The sequence below is a fragment of the Ochlerotatus camptorhynchus genome, unplaced genomic scaffold, assembly GCF_037179485.1.
Source record: "Ochlerotatus camptorhynchus isolate MF236.1 unplaced genomic scaffold, CSIRO-AGI_Acam_v1.1 ptg000239l, whole genome shotgun sequence".
Classification (NCBI taxonomy): domain Eukaryota; kingdom Metazoa; phylum Arthropoda; class Insecta; order Diptera; family Culicidae; genus Ochlerotatus; species Ochlerotatus camptorhynchus.
This window is the reverse complement of record NW_027040729.1, coordinates 1336422-1364325: the sequence shown is the minus strand read 5'-3', so window position 1 is coordinate 1364325 and position 27904 is coordinate 1336422.

Here is a 27904-nt window from a genome sequence, read left to right as displayed (position 1 = left end):
CAAAATTAAAATGCGATTTTTGTAATTTTCACGGTTGAAAAACATGTGTTTTTAATGAAAATGTTACAATCGTAAAATTTTCAAGAAATCATAACTTTTTTGTTTTTGAGTTTACCATCACCAAACTTTGCCAGTTTGTAGCAAACATTATGAGCTTCAGTGAGGCTTAAAACAAAAAATGCACTTTTTGAAAAATTAGCTTTTTTAATAAAAAATATAATTTTTTTTTATTGAAACAAACGAAATTTTTTACAGTGTTTATTTTTAACATTATTGCAAAATAATATCTACAACTTTCTTAAGACACCAAATATATCCAACAAACCGTTTCAGCAATATATATTTTTTTAACTCATTAGTACTATTTTTACACAGGCCCTGTTAGAAAAGTAGTCGTGATTCAATTTGAAGAACTGATAACACAAATTGGCATCTTTACTAAAAAAGAACAACTGTGCAAATTTTCATCAAAATCGGAGCCGACAAATTAAAAAAAAAAATTAAAAAAATCGTCAATCTGTAGAGAATTGCTCAAATGGGGAAACATCGCTCGCGAAGCCCGATGAAGGACAAGAACCCCGGAGAAGGAAGCTCGGGTGTACCTACATCCAACAGGTTTGCTGTTCTCCCCATGGATGGGAATATCCAGCCAGTTGTGACGGAAAAACGCAGCAACAAGAGGAAGAAGAAACGGGGCCAGTCCGATGGAACGATTGGTCGCGACGATGCCTCTGACGCTGCCGAAAAAGAAAATGCTGCCAACATGAGCGCGGCAAGAGTGAAGCTACCGCCGCTGGTAGTGAAAAATGCCCATCTTAACGAGCTCATCGCCGATCTGGCGTCGCTGGGCGTTAAAGCCGAATTTAAGTTAGGCAGAGTTGGCACCAAGGTCGTGCTCCGTACGAAAGCGGAGTATGACTTGGTCATCGCCCACCTGAGGACTTCCAAGGTGAAATTCTTTACCCACGACATCCCCGGTGAAACACCGTTGAAGGCCGTCATCAGGGGCCTACCAAATTTCGACCCGAAGTTTATCGAACATGAAATCAGGTACAAGCTGGCCCCAAGCGCCGTCTATCGGATGACAAGGAAGGACGAAAATGTAAAGGCGTATCCAGATTGCATTTTCCTGGTACACTTCCAGAAGGGAACGGTGACGCTCAACGCGCTGAAAGCCATCCGCTCCATCAATTCCATCATCGTCCGCTGGGAGCCATATCGTGGCGGCCATCGCGATGTGACTCAGTGCCAAAGGTGTCTGAACTTTGGATACGGCACCTGAAACTGCAACATCAAGCCACTGTAGTGCGTAACAATTTAGAAAACATCTCGCAAACAGATGTCAATTAAATCATTTCATTTTCCACACTCAAGGTCTAGCAACGTTGACAAGAATAGCCAAGCTTAATTGCCTGTGGTGCAATTGACAACGATGCAAGTTCCCATGCACATTTGCCTGTTCTCAAATTACACTATCCTCAGCTTTTACCCACGATGGGTGATCGCCTTCAATAACGTCGAAATACATAAACGCGTTACCAGGTACCTCTAGCTGTCTCTGTCCTTTTCCCTTTTATGTAATAACCAGTATGTAAGCATCGATTAAGAGAGTTTATGAATAAACATTCAATCAGTATCAGTCAACAGTGGAGTCAAGTCGTTTTGATGACACCCACCTCATCGCCTTCTCCAACACGACCTGCATGTGCAGGACACCACGCTGTTGCAATTGCGCTCAAAACCACGCCACCTCCGAATGTGCTGCGGATAAAGTTCTGGCGTCCAAATGTGCCAACTGTGATGGTACTCACCAAGGATCTGGCAAGTAGTGCCCTAAACGCGAGGATTTCAAGCGCATCCGAAAACATGCGTCCACCAACAATCTACCAGGACGAAGGAAGGATAAGGCTGCAGCTTTCAGGACGGAGGAATTTCCGCCTCTTCATGGACAAACGAATTCACGGCTGCCATCGGAGCCTTAGTTCCGGTGGGGGGAGGGGGGGTGGGCGTTCATGTCCTTGGGTACGAAAGTGACCCCGTTGGTTTTGTACCACTCCAGGACAACATTTTAATAGTGATACGAAGCTAGATCCAGCCAGAAGATCGTAGAGCCATCGTTTTGCTTCAACAGAGGAAACAGACGCTTCTGTAGACACTGATTGAGGTAGATCTTCCCGTTTACAGTCCCATATTTCTCATGTCATGTATTTTTGGCCAACTTTGAAAGTTTCTGCTTCCTTACTTCTTCCGGAACATCAAACTTGTGCTGGGCGGTGAAGAACAGTAGCCTCGGAAGCTGCTGAAAGTCCACCTTGACGGAAGTCTCATCATTTATGATGAGACAATGGGGCTTCGTCAGCATCTGGGTGTACAGTTTCCGGGCCCGTGACTTTCCCACCGTATTTTTTTGCGTTTGTCACGATTTAGAGCCTTCTGCACTTTGTACATGTGCAGTCCCTCCCGGTCCATGGCTCTCTGAACAAATGACTTGGAAAGTTTTTTTTTTGTCACATCCCTGACCGAAGCATTGGGATTCCGCTAAAACGCTTTCACGACACGCTTGTGCTCCTGATCACTAATAGCACTAAACTGTACGATTTTGAGTTGTTTTTCCGATGTCTCTATGAGAGTGTTGAGGATTTTCCAGGTGCTTGCGCAAAATCAATTCGCGACGTTGCTTTTCGGTGACGCCATGTTTTCCAACTTCCGAAAAACTGACAGCGATTAAAATACAGTGTAAACCATACACTCTAAACTACTTCTACCCAAATTTTCAAGAGAAAATATCCAATGAGTAATTTTCTACAGCGTTTTTTCCGTGATGAAAGTTGATGTGGGCACCAGCGTTGCCAGATTGTTTTCATAGTTATCGGTATCAAATGATAAAAACAAATCGGTATTTATCGGTATTTACTATTTTAATTAATGTTATATTCACCCATTTTCATGCATTCGTTCGAACCGTATTTTCCATACAACCTTTTTTTTTGTGTGAAAAAAACGGTTAACGACAACAAGAATATGGGTGATTTTTTCAAACTTTTGGACTGAAATCGAAGGATGTACTTTCCATGTAAGTCGTAAGAAATTTCTTGGAAATATAATGAGAGAGAGAAGAATTAGTAATTTCCATTTAATTCCACTACCTTATTTGCTTCTCCTTGACAGATACGCGTATTTCATCTACAATGTGCAGACTTCTTCAGTGTCTTGTACTAATACAGTCGATTTTTAGTACAATACACTGAAGAAGTCTGCACATTGTAGACAAAATACGAGTATCTGTCAAGGATAAGCAAATAAGGTACCGGAATTAAATGGAAATTACTATTCCTTCTCTCTCTCATTATACAGGTATTCCACTAAGACGCCCACATTCATCAGAATTCTTGGAAATATTTGAATTTGTCTCTAAATGGTACTGACAAAACTTCCAGAGGAAGAATAAAGAAGATCTTGTGGAGGAAGTTTGAAGGAAGTTCTAAGAAATGTCGGAAAAATATCCGATGGGGATCTTCCAACATAAATATTGAGAAACTTCTGGCAAAAAATTTTAGAAATTTTCGGAAAAATCCAAAAAAAGTTTGGAAATCGAAAGCTATTCCCGTAGTAGCCATTTCAAGGGGAATTTTAGCATTAGCATTAGCATTATTGACCGCCCACGGTTGCTACTCTGTTATTACCAGATCAGCTGCAATTACACAGAGAACCAACAGATGATGTTTGGGACTAACATTCATCCTCAATGTGTAAAAACTGAAGATCTAATATTTAGCAATACCAGCGCCGGCCGTGTCCGAATGCAGGTCCAATAGGGAATGAGAAGGAATGTGTTGACGTGATACTCGCTGTGAAGGAAACCGAGAAATCCTCTGCGCTTCCACGAGAAATCACTGGGATGTTGGATGTGGGGAAAGGTTTGCAGCAGCCGGGATCGTTTTTGGTAAACTAATGTTGATTGTAGTGATTTATAATAGGTACACAAACGGCAAACATACTTTTGAACATAAAAACCAATAAATGATCCATAAAATATTGGAAAACGTTCCATAAAAAACATCCAAATGATCCATAAAACTTCGGAGAAAAACCTTAAAAAAGTGTGAATGAACCATAAAAAAATATCAATATGATCCATATTTAATGTAAAATTTAGCAACACAATTGTAAAAATGTACCGCTAAATTTCTAAGCAATGAGCATTGAAATTGTACGAATTACCCATAAATATATTGCAATTGATCAATAATACATTCAGCAGTGAACCTTACCTAAAGAAAGTGATCCATAGAAAATCATGTTTGCGCACTTAAAAATATAGCCATGTTCGTATTAATGAAAGCAACTTCCTCAGAGCAGTCTCGTTTTGGACAGCTTGAAGCTGAAATAGGTTTTATTAAACTAATATAAAATCAAAACCAATCTTAATGCTTATAATAAAACCTATTTCAGCTTCAAGCTGTCCAAAACGAGACTGCTCTGAGGAAGTTGCTTTCATTAATCCGAACATTCTTGAAGAACAACATCGGATATAACCTCAAAATGTCAGAGGGATCAACACCACCGTTGAGTGAAGAACAGAACAGCGATAGAAACTGTACGCTTTGTGAAGGCCATGACCACGTAGATGATATGGTTCAGTGTGATGTCTGCGATTTCTGGACCCATTATAGTTGTGCTGGTAAGACAACAGCTGTAAAGGATGTTCCGTATACGTGCTCTAAGTGCACAAATATGCTGAAGGTGGCAAAAGGAACTAAGAAATCTGTCCCAAAGAAACCACCTAGCAGAAATAATAGAGTGAGGAGTGATGCCGCAACCGAATCTGGATAAGGAAGTACCAATGAGGTCAGCCTGGAAGAATCCCTAGACCAGTTGCTGCAAGAGAAAAGCGCAAATAAGAAAGCGCTGGAGGAAGAGAAATTCCTCCATGAAAAGCGATAGGAGGCTGAGCGGGAGATTTTCAAACCGAGAGTTATCTTCCGTCACTCTTTCAACAAAGATTTGGCTAGATTTAGCATTAAGGGATTCAATTATTATTTTAGTTAAGCACGCAAACGATGTAGAATGAGCTACTTACTAGTTACTTAGGGTTAATCATGTATATAGCGTTTAGGAACAAATTGTAGGTTAACAGATTTTAGGATCAAATTGTAGTATCTAGATTAAGCAAATATAGAGTTATTAAATTCAATATTTGCAAAAATTCCACCTCCAACTAACCTACTTCAGTAGCTACATAGAGGTAACTTTAAGACCAGAAGGTCCCGAAGAAATGTGCTCAACTTTTTGGCTAAGCTCTGGTACTATTTTCGGTCCCAAGCTTATCGATGCACCCCTATAAAACACGAGAAAATCCACGAACCCCTCATTTTACCTGTCAATCTTTCATAGCAAATATTGTGTAGTACTAGAATTTTGACTAGAATGGGGTACGTTAATCGATTTGCTTGGGACCAATAGGCAAGTCAAGTAGTGAGCCAATTTAAAATCGTTAGTTTGTATTGATTGTTGATGGCTAGTTCACTACAAATAACTACAATTTAATTAAACGATAGGTATATTAAAAAATTTAGGCAATTAAAATAATTTAGCTGTAAAACGTTTTTTAGATGGTTTGGAATTGTATCTTCTTTTCCTCTTTTTTTTCTCGTTCATACTCCGACCTATCTAAGGTTTGGTTCTACGGAACTGTGAGTTCACAGTTCCGTTGAACCAAACCTGACGTCTATCCATTTCTGACAGCGACCGTTACCGTAGCTCTCTGAATCTCCCACAGGGTTGTCACTGGGTTTGGCGGTACAGGGTTATCCCGATATTCCGAACAGCCATGATCCATAAATTATACGTATATAATTCACGTTTTGGACACTGTTTTATTAATTTTGATCCATAAACCATGAAAAATTGCTCCATTACTGCTTAACTACTTAGATTTACTGTACTGCCGTGTTTTTAGGTAGATGTGCGGAGCGACGGTCAAGCGTCTAGAGTTAGCCTCCAAAAGAAGCTTCTATAATAATCTTCTTAAGAAAAAATGAAAAATAAATGTTAATTTTATGGATCATACCTAGGGTAGGTGTTCCAGTTGTTGGTAGACGTGCTTATTTTGGTGTGTTCCAATTATAGTCTATATCGAGGGGGGCGACACATCCAAATCTCAATTCTAGATGCTCAACAGATCTACCACTAGCGAATCAATCTTCGAAAAATATTCTTTCATTTCTCGCATCTACTTGCATCGGGCCTCATCTTTTAACAGGAAATCTTCAGAATCGTCATCAATCTTCTTTCTATCTACTCAGCGTGCGCGCAGCTAGCCGAAACAAAACACATTTTTTCCTGCATCGTAGCTAGAGTCGCTCCCCTCGGTCTATATACATATGTTTTTTAATTTGATCAATAAACCTTGGAAAATTGCTGCATTACTGCGTAGCTACTCAGGTTTACTGTTCTGCCCGTGTTTTTTTTTGTCAGAAGAGCAGAACGATGAGCGAGCGTCTAGAATAAGCTTCTTAAAAAGTTTCTAAATGAAGCTTCCATAGGAAGCTTGCTAAGAATATTACTATAGAATCTTCTTTTTGGATGCTAATTCTAGACGCTTGCCCGTCGCTTCGCACATCTACCTTAAATACACTAAGTAGATAAGCAGTGGAGCAACCTTTCAAGGTTTATGGACCAAAATCAAAAAAAACAATAGTGTCCTAAACATGAATAATATACGTCTAATTTATGGATCATGTCTATATTTTTAAGTGTGCAAACTTGATTTTTTATGGATCACTTTCTTTAGTTTAAGGTTCATTGCTGAATGTTTTATGGATCAATTGCAATATGTTTATGGGTAATTCGTTCAATTCCAATGCTCATTATTAAGAAATTAAGTGGTACATTTTTACAATTGTGTTGCTAAATTTCACATAAAATATTGATAATATTGATATTTTTTATGGATCATCCACACTTTTTTAGGGATCTTCTCCAATGTTCTATGGATCATTTGGATGTTTTTTATGGAACGTCTCTCAATATTTCATGGATCGTTTTATCAATTCTAAAGGTGCAAACTTAGGGCTGCCGTACACAAACACAAAAACGGGCGCATACACACGCACACACACTCGCACTCGTAAGAATAAACAGAATATAAAATGATATTAACTTTATTTTAACTTAGCTTTAACATAACTTCAACTTAACTTTAACTTAACTTTAACATAACTTCAGCTTCACTTTAACTTAACTTTGACTTAACTTTAACTTAACTTTAACTTAACTTTAACTTAACTTCAACTTCACTTTAACTTAACTTTAACTTAACTTTAACTTAACTTTAACCTAACTTTCACTTAAATTTAACTTAACTTTAACTTAGCTTTAACTTAACTTTTAACTTAACTTTAACTTAACTTTTACTTATCTTTAACTTAACTTTAATTTAACTTTAACTTTACTTTAACTTAACTTTAACTTAACTTTAACTTAACTTTAACTTAACTTAAACTTAACTTTAACTTAACTTAAACTTAACTTTAACTTAACTTAAACTTAACTTTAACTTAACTTTAACTTAACTTTAACTTAACTTTAACTTAACTTTAACTTAGCTTTAACTTAACTTTAACTTAACTTGACTTTAACTTTTCTTTAACTTCTGTAGGCTAGTTCATCTCTAAGCTGCAAAAGTGAATATTTATAATATAAATGCAAAATTCAATAATATAAATGAAATATTATAATATAATCCAAGAGGTGTTTCATCATCGAAGAGCTGAAAGCAAGCTTAAATAATTAAAATCCATACATCCCGCATGAATGAAAACTGAAAAAAGTGTATTATTATTTTGTAAATCTAATGATGTCATATATTCAAATATTCAACGATCTGAAAATAAACTTATCTTATTTAAAACAATGGATCTAACTTGAGTGAAGACTGAGAAAAACTAATCATTACGTTATAAATCCAAAGATGTTCCGTCATCAACGAACTCAAAAGATGTTTCATCATTGAAGAGCTGAAAATAAATTTTTAAATAATAATATTTCTTCAAGTGTTCGCCGCAGCAAAGCTATGCAAATAAAACGGCGTCCCCGAAAGCTGTTTATAATTTCACTTTAATAATGAATCAATAGTCAGAAAAATCGAGGTTATTTGGACAGTTAATAGTTTTCATGCACTTGTTATCATGGATTACAATATTTTTGTATTTTCCTGAACGAAGGCTGAAAAAGTGAACCATTATAATATTATTCTAAAAAAATTCCATCATCGAAGAGCTGAAAATAAACTTAAAGATTCAAATCAGTAAATCCAACCTAAACGGAGGACTCGCGAACACAATAAGCTCCCCGATCACTAATATTCCGAATCTGATTAAATGAGTATTTACAAGTATGCAATTAAATATATCAACAAGTAATGTAATTTTCTCTCCGGGAATGGAAAAATAAAATGGTTAATTTCTCTGTCATATAAACGTAGAACATACATTAGAGAAAATCAAACAATGTTACGTTGCTTCTTCCAGTTGTGTTTTGATCCTGTTTTAAATATTTGTCATTGAATATATAATAATAATATAATAGGACCTGGGATTTATTCAAACTCAAACTCCACGGTGGTGCCCTTTACACAAGAATAAGCCTCTGCTACCGATGATCTTTTAAACCTGGAGACAAAAAAGCAACGAAAAAGCGCTTATGCCTTCATTAAATTCTACTCTTAAGCGACGTTAATAAAAAATAATAAGATTCTCTTAGAGACTCTTGAATTGGTCGCGTCGCGTTAGCAATTATGCACGGCCCACACAAATAAAAAAAAAAATACATGGACAATTGTCTACGCATGGGGGGGGGGTCAAGAATCCCAAAATCCTGTCTACCTAGTAAATGAACAGCCCCTAAGAGCAATCTTCAACTGGAACGTACTCACCAAATCAATGTATCCGGGAGCACATACCCGATGCTTATTTTCCTCTCGCAAACCCGTCGTCGTCGACGGGAACTCGGTGAGCAGTTTTGTGATACGGAATTTTTCCTGAAAAAAACCGCGAATTCACGAATTTCACCACACCCAACTGCGAAACACGTTAAGACGCACTTTTGGTACACTTTCGATATCAATTTTGTACGAAAACACTTATTTTTTTTGCAAAAATAGTTGCAAGCGAACCAACATCAACACCGATCGTACGGAGCTCTTTCACGCACATTATCACTCGCGATGCCACTAATTTCTCTAAATACGTATATATTCCATTTAATATTGATTAACTTTATCTTGTAGTAGTCGGTAGAAGGTTAATTATTTGAATGTTTGCCTCCATGATTAATCCACGAAGAGCTGAGATAAACATGAATAATTTATAACGATGAATCCAATTCAAATATGCTTTGTTTTTTTGACGTAGAACTACGTCTTTGTCGACTATACTGGGGTGCAAATTAAAAAATATGTGTGGTGAAGGAGTGTTAGGTTTTGAACGCTTGTAACTTTGTCATTTATAGATGAAATTAAAATTCAAATACGCCAATCGATAGGATATTACATTACGAACCGGCTGAAATAAATACTTTTCCAATTTTTCTGTAATTTAAATATTGAAAATGTACAAATGATAATTTTATCACTGTTTTCATGAAATAAGCCTTTTTCCCAAACCCAGTCATCATAAACGAATACCACTTGGTTGCACATCATTCTGCTTGAACCTGAAGAGGTATAAATCAGCGCTGCTCTCCTGCCTCTGCTCATTCCCGCTTCGGACGGCGTGGCACTAGGTCCTGCGGGCAGGACTAAGTTAGCGGCTAAAGGTGGATCACGGCGTGTCCACCACAATGAGGAATAAGACTTGAAAAAACGTGCATGTAAAACCCCCTCCCCCTTAACAACCTCTCCCCTCTTAACAATAACCCGAAAAAGACATGGACTTTGACGATAATTTTTTTCCGGGAAATAAATTTTAAGTAAACCACAATTATGTATAAACATTTAATTTTTTACATGCTGAGCCAATATTTTCAAAAAACAATAGCTTAACAGGAGACATACACTCGATAGATTACCAACAACTGACTGTAAAACATATCTGGTACCTCTATATATGCAATTATATTAACATCCAAAGTCCATGCTATTTTACATATTCTGCACAAAAGAAACTTTTTGCTCCGCCCCATTCATAAAAAACGGTGGGAAATCCTATCAGGTTTGGTTGCACATCGGTCTGCATGAACCTGAAACGCTGTTTTAAACAGCGCTGCTGTCGTGCTTTTGCTCATTGTCGCTTTGGACGGCGTGGCACTTGGTCCTGCAGCAAGCAGGAGCAAGTCAGTGGCTAAAGGTGGATCACGGCGTGACCACAATGAGGAATGCGACACAATGACGAATCAGGAAAAGGAAAATTTTAAGATAAAGTATAAGAGTCAAAAATGCATGAAAAACATCAATTTTGTGTGATTCTACGTCATACTGCGGTCGTGTCTAGGACACAACCCTTTAATTTTTTTTCTGAACGGATAGATTATTCTTGTTTTATTTGAATCTCAACATTGGTCGGTCCATGAGGAAATACGCTGTTGAAGTGAACGATAAAATGGTTTAAAATAAAATAGAATAAAATAGAAAATAATCATCTTTAATGTAGAACAACGTTCTCAAATGCTACGCTGTATAGATATACTAATGCAAACATTAAAAAAAAACACAAAAGTAAAATAAGAAAGGTCTCACCGCATTTCCGGGAACACTGATGCGTCGTATTTTGCTAGTTTCATCCTTATTCTGCATCGTATTATTAAACTGTCACCCCCGCTCATCACTTCCAGACGCTATGACATCTACGGGATTAACCTCATAGAAATTTGGCATCATCGGCTCATAATAAACCAGAATTATGAGAAACACACGCCGAACCATTGAGCACCAACATAACCGACAGAACGAGATAAAAAAAAAAACGCACTAGCCGTCATCGTCATCAAAATCATAGTTTACATTACCACAAATACACTTTTCATTGCTTCGATGTTGTCCGGTGCATCACCACCAACACAAAACATTTCGGATGGTGTTCACTCTCTCGCTTTTTCTCTTCTACACTACTACAATGAAACGCTCACTTGACGTCCTCCATTCCCTAGGCGAGTAAGAGAGGTGACACACAAGGAAGAAGTGTTAGTTTGTTTACTCAAATGAACCACCCATTTTGTTATGGCAAGTTTTGCTATAAGAAATGCTCCTCGTGTTTATTAGCGAAATTCACATCAGAGATCGATTAATTGCGTAGGAAATCAGTTTAGCACGGCATTTGTGACCAGCATACACCTTCCGGTCGTATGAAACAGGTCAAAAACTGTCCAAATCCACAGATAAAATTTTTTGTTTCGAATTTCTGTATAGCAAAATAGTGAACTTTTCGTGGACATTAACGGCAAAGAACTCACCAACACTGGGAGACCGTGAGTTCCTGCCCACCTGTCATCTCCCATCTCGCTCCATTCCGCGGATCTGATTTTTTTTTTTACACAAAATGGATATCAAATTGAGAACCATTTGGAACAAAAAACAAGGCCAAAAATCGACGTCACCGTTAACAAGAAGCAAACATTGTACCTACGGGAAGTGCACTACAAAAACCGGCAAAAATTCGTCGAAACTGAAACGTACGCTCCCGTATTCTCTCGAGAGCAAATTAACGGATAGAAAAGAAGGAACAATATCGCACTCTTTTGCTCTCGCACTGTTCTCCTATATGCATTTACATAGGTATATGTTTGGATGAGTGTATGGGAACCAAAGCAAAATGATCACCATTTTCACCACACAATTTTTTCGATTGAATTTCACTGATTTTTCACATTTGACGATACACTCCACACTTCTAGTAGAGGAACCATACAGATTTTATACGAATCGGGCTTTAATTTCATTACATTCTCCAGTAACTATATCACTATCAATAAGTTCTTTAGATAAACAAAATGCACTGACACCGAGAAACATGCGCACCCAACGAAGGCAGCTGTCGAACTCCGTAGTAGCCATTTCCAGGGGAATTCAGGAGAAACTCGGAAAAACCTTCCAATAAGTCCGAAAAATCCCACGGAGACTGACTTATGCAGAAACTTCCAGAGGAAGACGGAAGAAACTTCTGGGAGAACTCAATAGATACATCCGGTAGAACTTCAATTGAACTTCCTGGAGAAGACGGAAGAAAGTTCCAGGAGACACTGGGAGAAATTTCTGGAAAAAGTCGGACGCCAGAGGGCTTACGGGTCAGTCGAAAGATACTTCATGAAGAAGATGGGGAAATATCTGGAAGAAATATATTTCTGGGGGATGTTAGCACAATATTCCCTGAAGTTCCTCACATGCTCTATTGATCCAGCAATTTTTCTTGCAAACATCCCTGAGACCCCAAAATGTCCCTGAAGCTTTCGGAACATTCCTGAATTGCTCTTCGGAATATCCCATAATTCCTCGGAACTCCTTGAAAGTTGTGCAATTTTCCTAAAGTTAATGGGCTGTTTTGAAGTTCTCTGATCATCCTTGAAGTACTCGAGACTTTCCTGATTATGATGAATCTACCGGAAAATCTCTTATCTTCTTTTCTACTTTTTTATTTTTTTTTAAGTTCTTGAAACTGCCGGTAAAAAAACACAGAACTTTCCTTTAAAATGTTCTCACAATTTTCTAATGTTCATGTAAAATCCCTTGCGTTTCCAAAATTTTCATGGACCTCTCGGAACTTTTCTGCAGTTTTCGGAAATTCCCTGAGTTTCTCGGATTTCATTTAACTCAATTCTCCTTAAACAAATGGAACTATCTTGAAAACCATTAAATTTCTTTGAAGTTTTTTGGATTTGTGAAGTTTCCAAAATATTTCAGTTTCCTTAAGTTCATTGGGGCTCTCTGGGCTTTCCTGAGTTTCCCGGGTTCTCGAATTTGAATAGAAGATAATAAAACTGTCTTCAATTGATCGGAACCTATTCTTAAGTTTCAGAATTTCTGAAAAGTTCCTGAAGTTTTCCTGAAGCTAATGCAATCGCAATAAAACTCTGGAAGCATTCCTGAAATTCCGGGGAAGTCCGGGGAAACTAAAAATTCGGTTATGAGAAACCTTATCTGTATATCGGTATCAAGTTTGAAAATCGGTATAAATACCGATAAATCGGTATATCTGGCAACGCTGGTGGGCACCCTTTACTATAGACTATTAGCTAATGGTATTCGAAAATTACAGCTTAACTCAGCAATCAACTTAAGATGCTCATTATGCCCCTAACAAAACAATTATCAATGAAAAATAATATGCTAGGCTTTATCAAGCGTATTAGCCATAACTTTCAGGACCCATATTCAATCAAAACACTATTTATTGTCTAAGCGAGGTTAATACTAAAATATATATATATATATATTTAAAAAAAAACCTTATTTGTACTAGTCTACGTCACGTCGGTTGACGAAATAAATCCGAAATCTGAAAGTGCAAAGACAAACCGTGAGCAACGACGCCGACGGCACAACTATCCAATCATTTATTTAAATCAGTTTGAAAGCTTTTAGCATAGAAACATTTGCATTCTACCTCTACTCTCAGACAAAAAAGAAAGAAAAAAAGAAAAAGAAAATTGAAATAGAAAGCATCTCACGAATCTATTGAACCCTTTTTGCTCCGTCGCAAGATTTTCTTCCCCCCCTCAACCGGTTTATTTTCGCATCCAGAAGCAACACCATCAGTAACCGACCAACGTAGATTTATAGGCAAGGATATGCTACTACACAACTTCCTGAAAGTAGAATCGAAAATAGGAAATAGGAAAACGGTAGCCGAGCTGGGGAAAATTATGCCCCAGTGAACGGAAATTGTCTGCTGCTGGTCCCAATTTTCTCGACACCTCATCTGCAGTCTTCCAGTCCCGGTCGATCGGAATGGATACTATCCGACAAGATAGAGAACGGACTTCTTCCTCCTTGGTTGCTGCTCCTCGGTTTCCCATCTATGCCTGAGCGATTGTTTCCTTTTTCCTATTGAAAATTAAAGTCACATCTGACAATGGTGGGAGCTACCTGGAGCACTATAGCTGTCTTTCAACCGGTTAAAGGGTTCGCTAGAAAGGGCTTACGGTACGCGTACCAGTGTCGGTGCTTCTACTTGTCCGGGTGTGTATGTACTTTGAGAAGGAAAATGTTTTTGGTGGATTCGAATGACTTTCTCCCCTGCTGGTCGAAGCTGGTCACACGAGAGGTGATGCTTATTATCCGTTTCGGTCGAAACTCAGTCAAGACTGTTGTTATCGATCAACAACTCTAATCAAGACAACCCCGAAATTGCGGTAGCAAAATTGAGATCCGTTCATTTTCGACATGTATGCAGGTCATTTTCGGTGTTTATGCAGGACTTTTAGAGAAATCCGCTCAATTCTCGTTTTACGTTATTTTCATTAAATCGATTCTAAGAAATTCGGGATGAGTGCAAACATTTGGATACCATATTTTCTTGGTGTTGGATTTCTGATTTTATGAAACAAGTCGCACTAAGTTTGGCTACAGTTTGAGATCATATGATCAAAACTACGGTCCAAAAATAGGGAAGGGGGACGTGAGAGAATTTCAAGAGTTATGTCAAAAGATTGTATTCTCATCTCAATTGTCATCTTTGCGAATGCACTGATTAAGACGAGAGAGTCAAATTCTCTGCGGAGAAATTTAAGGACGGATAATTGACCGGGTGGCAGTTGTTTATCACTCCTGACGGGACCCGTTTTCATTTCTAATTGTTCTAAAGTTGAACCCGCTTTTTGCTCGAGTGGATATGGTAAAATGTAAAATTTATCACATGGATATCAAGGAACGGTCATTATCCTTTACTGCACCCAACAGATGATGCTGGTCCGTGGAGCAACGGTCATCAACGTCTCTTTAATTAAACAATGATAAGTCAACGATCCGTATTGAACCCATCCTGAGGGAATATTGTCCCCATGCATAGAAAGTGCCTGTGGCCCGTCTCGAACAGAGTGCATGTTGATTATCATTTCAACACTTGTCCGGTCGGTGCTTTAGCAGTTCGAGATATTGAAAGGACCGACCGGGCTGCCACAGAATATGTTGGTCCATATTTGTTTAATTATTTTATTAGCACCATTAAGAGCCACTGATATGCTTCCATCGGTCTATGTGCGTCTCTCTTGAGGCAGCCTATTACCATGGCTTATTGCTGATGATGGCAGGAGCTATGAAATTGATTCTGGCAGATGCTGGTTGGTCGAGGTCAACAAGCGTGTTATCACATACAAGAGCTCTGTTGCATTCAATCGCTTGTATTGCAATCAAGTTCATCTCCTTAGTTGATCTCGACTGTACTGGGGGAAGATGATGATTGCGGTGTGCAAGTTTGTAAACCGAGCCCGGCCAATCGATATTGGCTTCCGAAGTAAGGACATCCACTCTCTCTCACTCTGGGTGTGTGATGTGAATGGAAACATTCGTTAGCTCTTGGTAATTGGTGTCGATTGGTGTGGTGAAAAGGTCCGGAACAGAGATAGACAAACATCACGTCTGCATCTTGCGAATGATAGAAGACTCAACCAGAGTGCTTTGAATAAATTACCACTGCCAATTAGTGCGAAGAAGATGGCCCTCTCAAGGATTCTTCGGTGCGATCATTACCGAGAGGCGTGCAAATAGCCGGGTCTCTTTCATGAAGGAACTGTATCATATTTTCCATCCGTCGCTGACTGCTGTGCTTCGGTGTACGGTCCGTAAAAGGTGGCAATCATTAGGAGAGTAATGAAATGTAATATTCCTGAGCACAACCCATTCAAGGCGTGAGTCGGCTCGGCACAACCATAAACATTATATTCATAGACTATCCTTTTGTGCATGAGCGCAATAATCATATAGTCGTTCATTCGCCTTTTGTCATTCGTTTTCTGACACTGTGACTTCTAAATGAGCTGATGGGTATTCTAATGGCTTTCGGAGGACGCTCTAGGAATTTATAAATGGGTAATATTTTCATCAAGTTGATGGGATGAAGTTTATGACCTCGGGAAAAAAAAAATCAGCATGTTATGTTGACTTACGTGACAGTTCTTGGATCTGGAATACTCGACCATTAGCTGGTACGTATCATCAAATAAAATCAAAATCTGAGAAACACAGGTTGAAAAAATCCTTTTATAAATACTGAACTGCTAAAAAAATGATATAACCTGGACTGTGGAGTCGGATGAAAATCGATCGACCCTGACTCCGATTTGAAATTAACCAACTCTGACTCCGACTACAAGTCAAACAAAATACAATTAGGTAATTGAAAAAAATTCCGAAAAAGAGAAAAAAAAAAGTAAGAGGTTGTATTCAAGACACGACCGTAGATTGGACATTGGATTACTAAATGTAGTTTTGATGTCACAGCAAAAGAATAATAAGTATTAAATCAGTGAAAAAGTTCGAAAGGTTGAAATTCAAATACAATTTAGGAGTTCTGTTTTTGAGGTGCTCTGTCGATGTCCATGTATTAGAAGCCAATCCTGGACGATGAGTGCATTAGTCTAGGATCCAAGCTCTTACTCTTTAGTTAACTATTTTATCAGTCATTTGTGCTCCTGAAAAGGACCGATGGGTTGGAAGCTTGGAAGCCAGTTTAGAACAATGCTGTGGAAATTTGTCCTCGATGTTCTTGGAGATGATAGGGGTGCGATAATGAAATATGTATTAGGAAAAACACATCATTTACAGAATCTGAGCCTACCGGATGGTAGGAGGAGGAGAGTTGTGACGAGCAGAATGTATCGGTTTCGGATACCAAAATGATAGGGGAAGCAATGAAGCAATTGTCTTCTGTTGCTGACTCTATCACAGGTTTACGAAACAACGTTGCTGCTCAGATAGACAACGCGTTGAGAATTGACATGGAAAAAATGCAACAAAATTGGAACGATTCTTTAAGTTGCTTTGAAAAATTAATTAGTGAGAAATGGAATACGATGACTAGTTCAGGTTTTGAAATTAGTACGGAAAAGAAATTAGCTGCAACGAATGGTGCATCTAAGTCCTGTACTCGGAAAAAATTCACCAGACAAAAGTGTTCGCCAAAAATTTATTTTAAGTCGGATTTTCTTGAAACTTTCAGGGAATGAACTAATACATATGGATTATGTTTTGGCAAAATCACTTTATTCAATTTCCTTTCCATCGCTGAAAGCCCGCACCTTTCCCTTAAGGCCCCTAATTACATTTTGTGCAACGGTGGAGTCGACCTTTTTGGTCACTTTCATCCATTCTTTCTTCAACTCCAGTTCGTTCTTAAACACCTTGGACAATTTTCGAACTTTGGCCTTCATTATGGCCCAAAATCTTTCCACCGGACGAATCTCTGGTGAATTTGAGGGGTTGGCGGTTTTTGGTACAAAAAAAAACGTTATTGTCTCTGTACCAATCCAACGTCGATTGCGCGTAATGGCATGATGCCAGGTCTGGCCAAAATAATGTCTCGCCTTCGTGGGACCGCACACTGGGGCAGATCAGTGATTTTCTCGGAAAAAATTAATAACTTTTGAACAAAGCATCCAAACAGAATACTGTCTTCGGTAAAGTTGTTTGTATTAGTTAAGCGCTTCTTCTGAATAATTTAATTAGTTCGCAACTTGGTCGTAGAGATGGCGCGCGAATCTAACTTTTGAATAAAGCATCCTAGACGTATGGTGTTTTCAACAAAGTTTTTTATCTATTAAAATGAAGGAAAGTTGCAGAAGACATAAAACTTCCATAGCCTTTAGTTTCGGAGATATAGGGTGTATTCAAAAATATGATGCCAAAATTCTTATTTGTAATTTTTTGTATATTTTCATATGTTTGCTCTGGTTTCTGCATTTATTCCAACGAAAACAAACTAGGTGCAAATTTTCATTGCACTATTTGTGGAATTTATAGTGGTTTTAGTGAAATATTCCCGAAAAACATGATATTTTGCCTCTATTTTAGGTGGGTGGGATTCTCGTAGGGGCAGCTAAATGCAGCTGGACTTTGTCTCTTTTGCTAGCTCATGTCATTGTCTAACATATACCAGAAAACTGAAGACATGATATTCGATGATTTTTTTTAATTTCACCTTTTGTAAACCGTTACAAGTATCTCTACTAATAAGGAAACCTGTCAGTTATGTATAATTTTTATTCGTTAAACTTTTTAAATTGCAGAAGCAGTAATGGTTTAAAGATTAAACTACCTCTTAAGTCACTATTTGTCAAATGAATCCGGTGGTTGTAATAATGCCAATACCTCGCTATTTTTTTTATTAATTGGGCTGAATTTTTCTTCGGTCTTTTTCGCAGACTTGTAATTAATGGATCTGGTTGTAAAAATAGTTTGATGTGCTTGTGTGATCTATTATCTTTACTAAAATTAATTTTGAGACACCACTAAACGAAATGCATGTTGAGCATATGGCATAGAATAAACAACTGTTAAAAATTACATTGAAGGTGAATCCATTATAGCAACTTTGTGGATTATTGCTCAACACCGAAAATTGATCACTGAACTGAGACGAGAAAAAAATTCACGCTTATGAATACCAACTACTGAAACATTGACGTACATTAATAATTCTCGATTACTTTTTCGAAGAGATGTATCAGCTTTGTAAACAATGCATTTGATATGAAAAATTTTCTCCTGCATGATAGTGGTGTTAGTATGCGTGGATGAGCTACCAGTTACACCAAACCGACGATCAAATTTATTGTTTACAAAAGCTGATATGTCTCTTCGAAAAAGTAATCGATAATTGTACGTTGTACACGATCACGTTGGCACGGCAACACACAGCTTGTACGATGATGTCACATATACAACTTTACCTGGGTAATGCAGCTGATTGAGCTGACGTATACATGGTGGAAAGGGACGGATAATCGTGTAGTAAGATGATAGCATCAAAAACATGACCGCCAGCCAGGCCCCTGGTTCGCTGGCAGCTCATAATAAGTAAACAATCTCAAAATTCAGCACAGCATTTGAAAATGGTAACATGTCAAAAATTTATATAATGTTTTTTATTATGTGAAACAGTTCATTTCAATATAAAGGATGTTTTTATCGGTATATATAAAGTGAAATTAAAAAAAATCATCGAATATCATGTCTTCAGTTTTCTGGTATATGTTAGACAATGACATGAGCTAGCAAAAGAGACAAAGTCCAGCTGCCCTTAGCTGCCCCTACGAGAATCCCACCCACCTAAAAGACAGGCGAAATATCATGTTTTTCGAGAATATTCCACTAAAACCACTATAAATTCCACAAATAGTGCAATGAAAATTTGCACCTAGTTTGTTTTCGTTGGAATAAATGCAGAAACCAGAGCAAACATATGAAAATATACAAAAAGTTAACAAATAAGAATTTTGGCATCATATTTTTCAATATACCCTATATCTCCGAAACTAAAGGTTATGGAAGTTTTATGTCTTCTGCAACTTTCCTTCATTTTGATAGATAAAAAACTTTGTTGAAAACACCATACGTCTAGGATGCTTTATTCAAAAGTTAGATTCGCGCGCCATCTCTACGACCAAGTTGCGAACTAATTAATTTATTCAGAAGAAGCGCTTAACTAATACAAACAACTTTACCGAAGACAGTATTCTGATTGGATGCTTTGTTCAAAAGTTATTAATTTTTTCCGAGAAAATCACTGATCTGCCCCAGTGTGGACCGCAGGAAGGGCAACACACGCTTCTGGAGGCACTCGGTGCGGTAAATTTCACTGTTGATAGTACCCATTGTGATGTACGGTTTACTCAGTTTACCGCATTGGCATATGGCCTGCCAGAGCAAGTATTTTTTGGCGAATTTGTCCACTTTCTTCTTCCTTATGTCTTTCGGAACATCAAACCGTGATTTGGCAACGTAGAACTCCAGCCCCGATATCTGCTTTGCGTCTGCCTTGATGTAGGTTTCGTCATCCATAACCCCACACATCGGTTTCGTTAACCACTCTCGATACAGCTTCCTTGCGCGGGATTTGGTCGCCGTGTTTTGTTGATCACGCCGGTTCGGTGCCTTCCGGACCTTGAATACACGAAGCCCAGCTCGTTTCATGGTTTGCTGAACGAACCAGGCGGAACACTTTGCCTTCAGAGCCGCGTCGCGAATCGAAAGGTTCGGATTACGCTTGAAATAATCCAACACCTTCCGGGCCTTCACAGGGTCAGCTGTCTTCGATTTTCTTCCACTTCCAGCCCACCGCTCGGTCATCTGGGACTCTTTAAACGATTTTACCACCCGAGACACAGTTGTATGGGTGATTCCCAGTTGTCTTCCGATCCATCTCATCGTCGCAGTCGGATTTTCCATGACGGCGCGCAAAATTCTGCGGCGATTTTCTTCTTGTTTCGATGACATCTCAATAACCACTGAGCCGATTGTTATGAAATTTTGCACATGTAAACAATGCCAGTTAGTTCCCAGTTAGTTCCCAGTCTATTTTGTCTTTTTGTTACATTCTGTAGACAGGATTGGCCTAAGTTTCGTGTGCCGGTTGAAATTGAACAAAAGCAGTGTTTGTTTCACCGGTAGAGAATCACAGTGAAAGTGGTTGGTTGCACGGGGAAATATCGCGGTTGAGAAAGATATCGGTCTACTCGACCCGTGGTGGAGAGGGAAGAGTAAATTTCCCTAGTAGAGACGGTGTGCTTGAGACAGCACTGAAAAGCTGCTTTTGAGGTGTTCTATGGAGCGTTTGAGAAAAGCAGCCCATGTGGTGAGCACATGGAAGTGATCTTAAAAGGCTATTTAAGGTCAAGTGCGCTGACAATAGACGGTTGAGTCAACCATTGTCTAATCTACCGAACTGTTGTAGGTTTCACATGAGACGCGCGTTCGTAGATCGATTCATCGTCGGAGAACGGATCTGAAATCGACGGTTCGGGAAAGGTTTCATCGTCGGGAAACTTTTCCAGTTGCTCACTCTCCGAGAGGGTGATAACTCAGTGGAGCCTCGTGGTCGCGATCGAAGCGTAGAGCGTTCCACCACCGGGGAGCGTTTCTGATACCGTCGCGTCGCAGTTCGTTTCATCGTCGGGAAACGTAACTGATCGTTGACACCCCGTATGGACGGAGGTCGTGAGTGGGACATAGTGGTATGAGTGAAACTGAATCTGAAAGTGACATTTTTGAAGATTCGGTTATTCGCCTCAGTTTAGACGAAACTGATGTCCCACCCTTTGTTAAGAACCGAAAGGATAAACATAAGCGACTGGCAATGGCGGCAGAGCTGAAAGCACAACTTGCTGCTATGAAACTGGAGTTAGATGAACTTCGTCGGTTGTCGTTATCTAACGCTGGTGTGTCCAGCAGTCGTAATGCTCTGCCAGTAGAAAGAGTGCCCGATTTCAGGGAAATTAGAGAGTATGTCAATCCGTTTGACCCCAAAGTGCCGTCATGTCCCACTGCAGAAGCTTGGGTATTTAAACACCATTGACGAAAGTGGAGATTTGTATGACTGGACTCCGGCATTGAGGTTGCATTGTGCACGATTAAGTTTGAGTGGTTGTGCTAAGCTATGGTTTGAAGGATGTCATACCAATATCAAGAGCTGGCAAAATTTCAAAACGGAAATAGTGAAAGGTTTTACGTCATCGAAAAATCCCATCTACTACCATAATCTGCTCTCATCGCGAAAATGGAAGTCTGGGGAGACAGTAGAAGAGTACGTTTACGAGATGATGGCGATGGGTAGAAAAGGTGGATTTGAAGAAGAAACTATAGTGACGTACATTACGAGTGGCCTACGGTCGTATGTGAAGCGGTCAGGGTTGACCATCGGAAAAGTGTCCAAGGTGCAGGAGCTTTTAGACGAATTACGCTGGATTGATAGCGTGGATGCAGTAGCAGGTACCAGTAAAACTGCCGATGGCGGAGCTACAACGAATAGTAGTGATTTCGTGCTTTCATTGTCATGAAAAGGGACACATTGCCAGAAATTGTCCCAAGGTGAAGTGCCATTTATGCAAATTACATTCTGCATAAAATTTCTCAATGTGAGATGGAGGATTGTGAGAAGCTACCACAACAAAAAAGGCCACTTCGGCAAAGATAAAGTGTTGTTGATGATGAAAACATTGTTTTGGTTCCCCAAGATGCGGAAATATGTTCGAGCTTACATAAGTGCGTGTCCCAAATGTGCATTCTTCAAATCGAGGCAAGGCAAACCGGAAGGTTTGCTGAATCCGATTCCGAAAACGCCCGTACCGTTCCACACGGTACACATCGATCATCTGGGCCCATTTCCTAGGTCGTCAAAGGGAAATGAGCATATCCTTGCCATTGTTTGTGGATTTTCGAAATTTTTGTTGGCAAAGCCGGTGAAATCCACAAATACGCAGCCAGTAGTGACCATGTTGGAAGAAATGTCGAGTTTGTTCGGATTGCCGTCTCGGATCGTTTTGGATCGTGGTACGGTATTCACATCAAGGCTCTTCAAGAAGTTTTGTGACGATTGTGGGGTTGATCATGTTCTGGTTGCTGTGGGGACTCCTCGAGGAAACGGTCATATTGAGAGAAGCAATCGTACCATTCCCACTGCTCTCCGAACGATGATCGACGATGGAGATAGACGGTGGGATGAGAAAGTGCGGTTTGTGCAGAATACGATCAACACAGCCCCCAATACGACAACAAGGGTATCTCCAACATCCCATGTGTTGGCCTACAAGCCGAAAGATATTTTGCAAAATGAGATCATCGCAGTTATTTCGGCCGAGAATATGACACTAATGGAGTCAACGGATGAGTTACGCGACCGTGTAGCGAGAACGACGAGTGAGAGTCAAGCGAAACAGAAAAAAATATTACGATGAACGACGACGAGCAGCGGTCAAGTATGATGTGGACAACTTAGTGTTAGTGGTGAAAGACCAATACATTGCTGGAGGTAGCCGTAAACTAGAACCACGGTACAAAGGACCACTGATAGTGACCGAAGTTCTACTGAATGACCGTTATCGAGTAGCTACGGTTCCTGGACTCAGCGGTCGCCCTTTTTCGACCGTGTATTCGGTGGATCATATGAAGAGGTGGTGTCAATCAGTTGATTTGGATGAGATAACTTTGCTTGGTGGTGGTCTTTCGACAGAAGAAGAAGAAGAGGAATAAGGAAGATGTGTGAATTTGAACTGTATTGAACTAAATGTGAATTTAGATGAGGACATCTTGAATAACTGGGTGTCCGAATGTAACAACACTTATATGAAATGGGGAGAACCCGATGAACTTTATAACACTAATATCAATTCAAACGATAAGTTGATACCCTTTTATATATCTTTACAATAAATAATAATCAGTCCATGCCAAGCCACCGGAGTATTCGATTCGAATCCGAAACGCGCGTGAAGTCCCCAGTTAGTTCCCAGTCCACTTTGTCTTTTTGTTACAATAGTAACAACGATTCGACTGATGATGTTTTTCAAGAAAATGCGAGTTTTGCGAATGTTGTAAAAAGATCTAGTCGTGCTAGTTGACGTTTATTTAATCCGTTTCTTTGCACGGGTGTGTGTTTTTTTTTTGTAACTAGCGTAAGTGTGCCTGCGATTTGCATTGAGTGTCGGAGATTGTAAGTAATCTGAAGGATGCCTCGCCTCGCTGGATACGCCTAAGACTGGACGGGCAGTAGCTGGTGGCCGTGAACGGTTCCTGGGGAAAGCACTAGATGCGACCCTCCTCCCAGATGACCATGGCAATTCAGGAAGTATTACAACAAAGGTAATTGCTATTATATATTTTGCAAACAGTGACAGATAGCGGACATGAAGAACCAGTAGAGGTGCCGGGCAAAGGTGTTTATCCTAGACAAATGGTAAGTTACAAATTCGCTGTTGTCGTTGTCGTAGACAGTACCGTTAGTTTATTTAAAATTAACCTTCAACCGCTAAAAATATGAATTATCGCGTATTTCTGTTGTTCATTACATGCCAAGTGAAATTCGAGAACGTAATTTCATTTGAATAGCTTGTTTAACCAGGTCTTAAACCATCGTCACGTCGGTCATGGCTTGTTATGATTGCCTGAACCATGCGTAAAGAGAAAATCGAAACATTTAACATCGCGTGAAAGTGGATTTTAATGAAGGCCTCTTTCGTAGCTTTTAGTTTAAGGATTTCAAAGATCGTCGGTTGGAGTGGCTTAATTACTGAGCAGAAAAACGCGGTCCTAGGTCCTAGGTCCTTTCATATTAAAAATGTATGGTAAGATCGCTTGTTTATCGTGTATTTTGTAAAACTTTTCGTTGTCATCGGTGCCGGCTTTGAATAGTTATAAAAACTTGAGTAACGCTATAATGTGATATGAGGGGCTCGGTAGCCTTAGAGCAACCGGTTTTGCTTACTGAGCAGAACATCATGAGCCTAATCTCAAGCCCATCCACATTCAACATTCGTCAATCGTTTTATTTGTTAACATAACTACATGGTAATAACAGCAACTCGATGATTAAAAAGGAGCTCGTCTGCCTAGGGCAAACGTTTCTGCTTACTGAGCAGAAGACCGTAGGTTCAATCCCAAGCTCCTTCGCGTTATATGATTGTTAGGACATAAATTCAGCTTATCGTTTACCAAAACGAACCCTGCTGCAAACCCAACCCTATTACCCAATATCCCAGTGATTTCTCGTGGAAGTGCAGAGGTGTTCGCGGCTTCCATCAAAGCGAGTGTCACGTCAACACATTCCTACCCCTTCCTGTCTTGACCTGTGTTCGGGCGCGGCCGGCGCTGGTATTGCCTAGTTTGACATCACCAGTTTTAACACATTGAGGATGATTGCTAGTCCCAAGCATCGTCTATTGGTTCTCTGTGTAATTACAGCTGGTCTGGCAATAACAGAGTAGCAACCGTGGGCGGTCAATCATGCTCATGCTCATGCTCAAAAAGATCTAGTCGTGCTAGTACAAGTACAAATAAAAGTATTAGTAATAGTAACAAACCGAATAATCGTAAGACTCGTCCGGTCATTGTGATTAAACCGAAAGAGTCCAAACAACCTGGCGAAGATACTCGTAAATTTTTGAAAACTCAGTTGGATCCAAAAACACACAAAATCAGTTATTTTAGGAATGGTAAAGATGGCTCCATTATTGTTGAGTGTGCAACAGGAGCAAACGTAAGTGATGTGAAAACTGGTATTGAAAGCAATCTGGGTGAAAAATATAGGGCTGTTGTTCCCACTTCGGTGCCAAGATTGAAAATAGTGGGCATGAGCAATCAGTATTTCTCCGATGTCTTCATAGACTACTTAAAAAGTCAAAATGAAGGCATCGCTATTAATGATGGAAAAGTAGTGAACATGTTTTAAAATCCACGCTTCACTTATAACAAGTTTAGTGTTGTTATTGAAGTCGACGTCAATACTTATAAATGTTCGTTATGTGCGAAAAATGTAAATGTAGGGTTTGATCGGTGCTCGATAGTTCCCGTGATTAATGTGTTGAGATGCTTCAAATGTGGAAAATGTGGGCACAAGAGCATGGATTGCAAAAATTGCGAGAGATGCTCCAGGTGCAGCCAACAACACAAAACTTCGCACACTGGGGCAGATCAGTGATTTTCTCGGAAAAAAATCATAACTTTTGAACAAAGCATCCAATCAGATTACTGTTTCCGGTAAAGTTGTTTGTATTAGTTAAGCGCTTCTTCTGAATAACTTAATTAGTTCGCAACTTGGTCGTAGAGATGGCGCGCGAATCTAACTGTTGAATAAAGCATCCTAGACGTATAGTGTTTTGAACTAAGATTTTTATCTATTAAAATGAAGGAAAGTTGCAGAATACATATAGGAGATATAGGGTATATTGAAAATATGATGCCAACATTCTTATTTGTTAACTTTTTTGTATATTTTCAAATGTTTGCTCTGGTTTCTGCATTTATTCCAACGAAAGCAAACTAGGTGCACATTTTCATTGAACTATTTATGGAAATTATAGTGGTTTTAGTGAAATAATATCGGAAAACATGATATTTTGCCTATATTTTAGGTGAGTGGGATTCTCGTAAGGGCAGCTGGACTTTGTCTCTTTTTTAGCTCATGTCATCCTTAAACATATACCAGAAAACTGAAGACATGATATTCGATGATTTTTTTTAAGTTCACTTTTTGTAAACCGTTACAAGTATCTCTACTATTAAGGAAACCAGTCAGTTATGACTAATTTTTATTCGTTAAACTTTTTAAATTACAGAAGCAGTAATGGTTTAAAGATTAAACTATCTCTTAAGTTAAAGTATTTAGAAATCAGTTGAATCATTTCCTTAATTGTCACTATCGTCAAATGAATCCGGTGGTTGTAGTTATGCCAATACCTCGCTATCAAATTGGGCTGAATTTTTCTTCGGTCTTTTTCACAGACTTGTAATCAATGGATCTGAGGATAGCAATAACAGTTTCATCAGTTTTTGTGTCGTTTGTGAGTAAACTTACGGTCACCCGCCGGCTATATATCAACGTTTTACCCGTGTGATTTAGAATTGATTCAGTCGTGTTTCGTGTTGTTGAGTGAAGATTTGTTTGCCGTACCTCAGGAAAGTGGAGGTTTTTGCGTGACTAGTGATTTAGTAGAGAAATTCTGTGATCATCATTATCGTCCCACACACCGGTGGTGGCGACTATCTGTTATTGTTCACTCTATCACTCTTTGTTTGCATCCTTGCTGCACTGCACTGTGCTACCGTACTTTCTGCTCAAGTGGTGTCCCAACTATAGTTTTTCGATACGTGGTAGTCGTGGTTTCACGTGAAAAATAAGATTTTAACTTTTGTGACCATGGCTTGCAAAAAGTGCACCAAAACCGTTTCTGACTCAGACTGCATCGTCTGTCGTGGATTTTGTGGGGACACATTTCACGTGATTTGTGCCAAAGTTGATGTCGAACTTCTCGATCAGCTTGGACTGTACGCGAACAACGTTTTCTGGATGTGCGACCACTGTGCGGAACTTTTTTCCAACGGTCACTTCCGGAATATTGTCAGCCGCGACGCGAGTTTGGGTTCTGTGATGCCAAGTGCGGTCGATTCGATGAAGGAAGACATTGAAAAACTGAATTCGGCTGTTACTGCATTGGCAGCCAAAGTGGACTCAAAGATTCCGGCTAGCTCAACTCCACGTTGGCCTAGACCTGATCGTTTTGATTCTGGTAGTGGTTCTTCGAAGCGTCGCCGTACTTCTAGCTCAGACAAAAAATCGATGCAATGTGGAACGAAAGGATCGATCGATTCAGTTAGAACCGTTGATCTGAACGATGATCTGGTGTGGATCTATTTATCGGCTTTTCATCCTAGCACTACAAACGATGAAATTGCATCTCTCGTCACCGATTGCTTGTGTATGGAGTCCAACGAAAAACCTCGGGTGACCAAATTGGTTCCCAGAGGGAAAGATCCATCTACCTTGAACTTCGTCTCCTTCAAAGTTGGCGTCTGTGCAAACAAACGAGATGTCGCTTTTTCCTGTGAGTCGTGGCCGGAAGGTATACAGTTCCGCGAGTTTGATGATTCCCGGTCAAAGGTGACGAAAATCACTCGGATTGGCCCGGCACAGTGACAGGCCCATTCCCATTCGAAAACTGGTACTCGACCGGGTGGATCCGGGACGCAACAACACAGTGTCTTGGAAGCCTCTGATCCCTCCGAACCAGTCGTGCTGCTTGAAGATCCATTCATCCGAAGTCGTCCCGGCCCTGGTTTCGGAATCGGTGAAGAGGTCTTCCAGCCTGTACTAACAGGCAAGTACCACTTTGTATCAAAATTTTCTCTTCCTGAGCCGGCCTCCATTTCCAGTAACAATTACTTAAAGCGTTGCGTGGACGTAACAAGTTCAACGCCTTCTAGACTCCT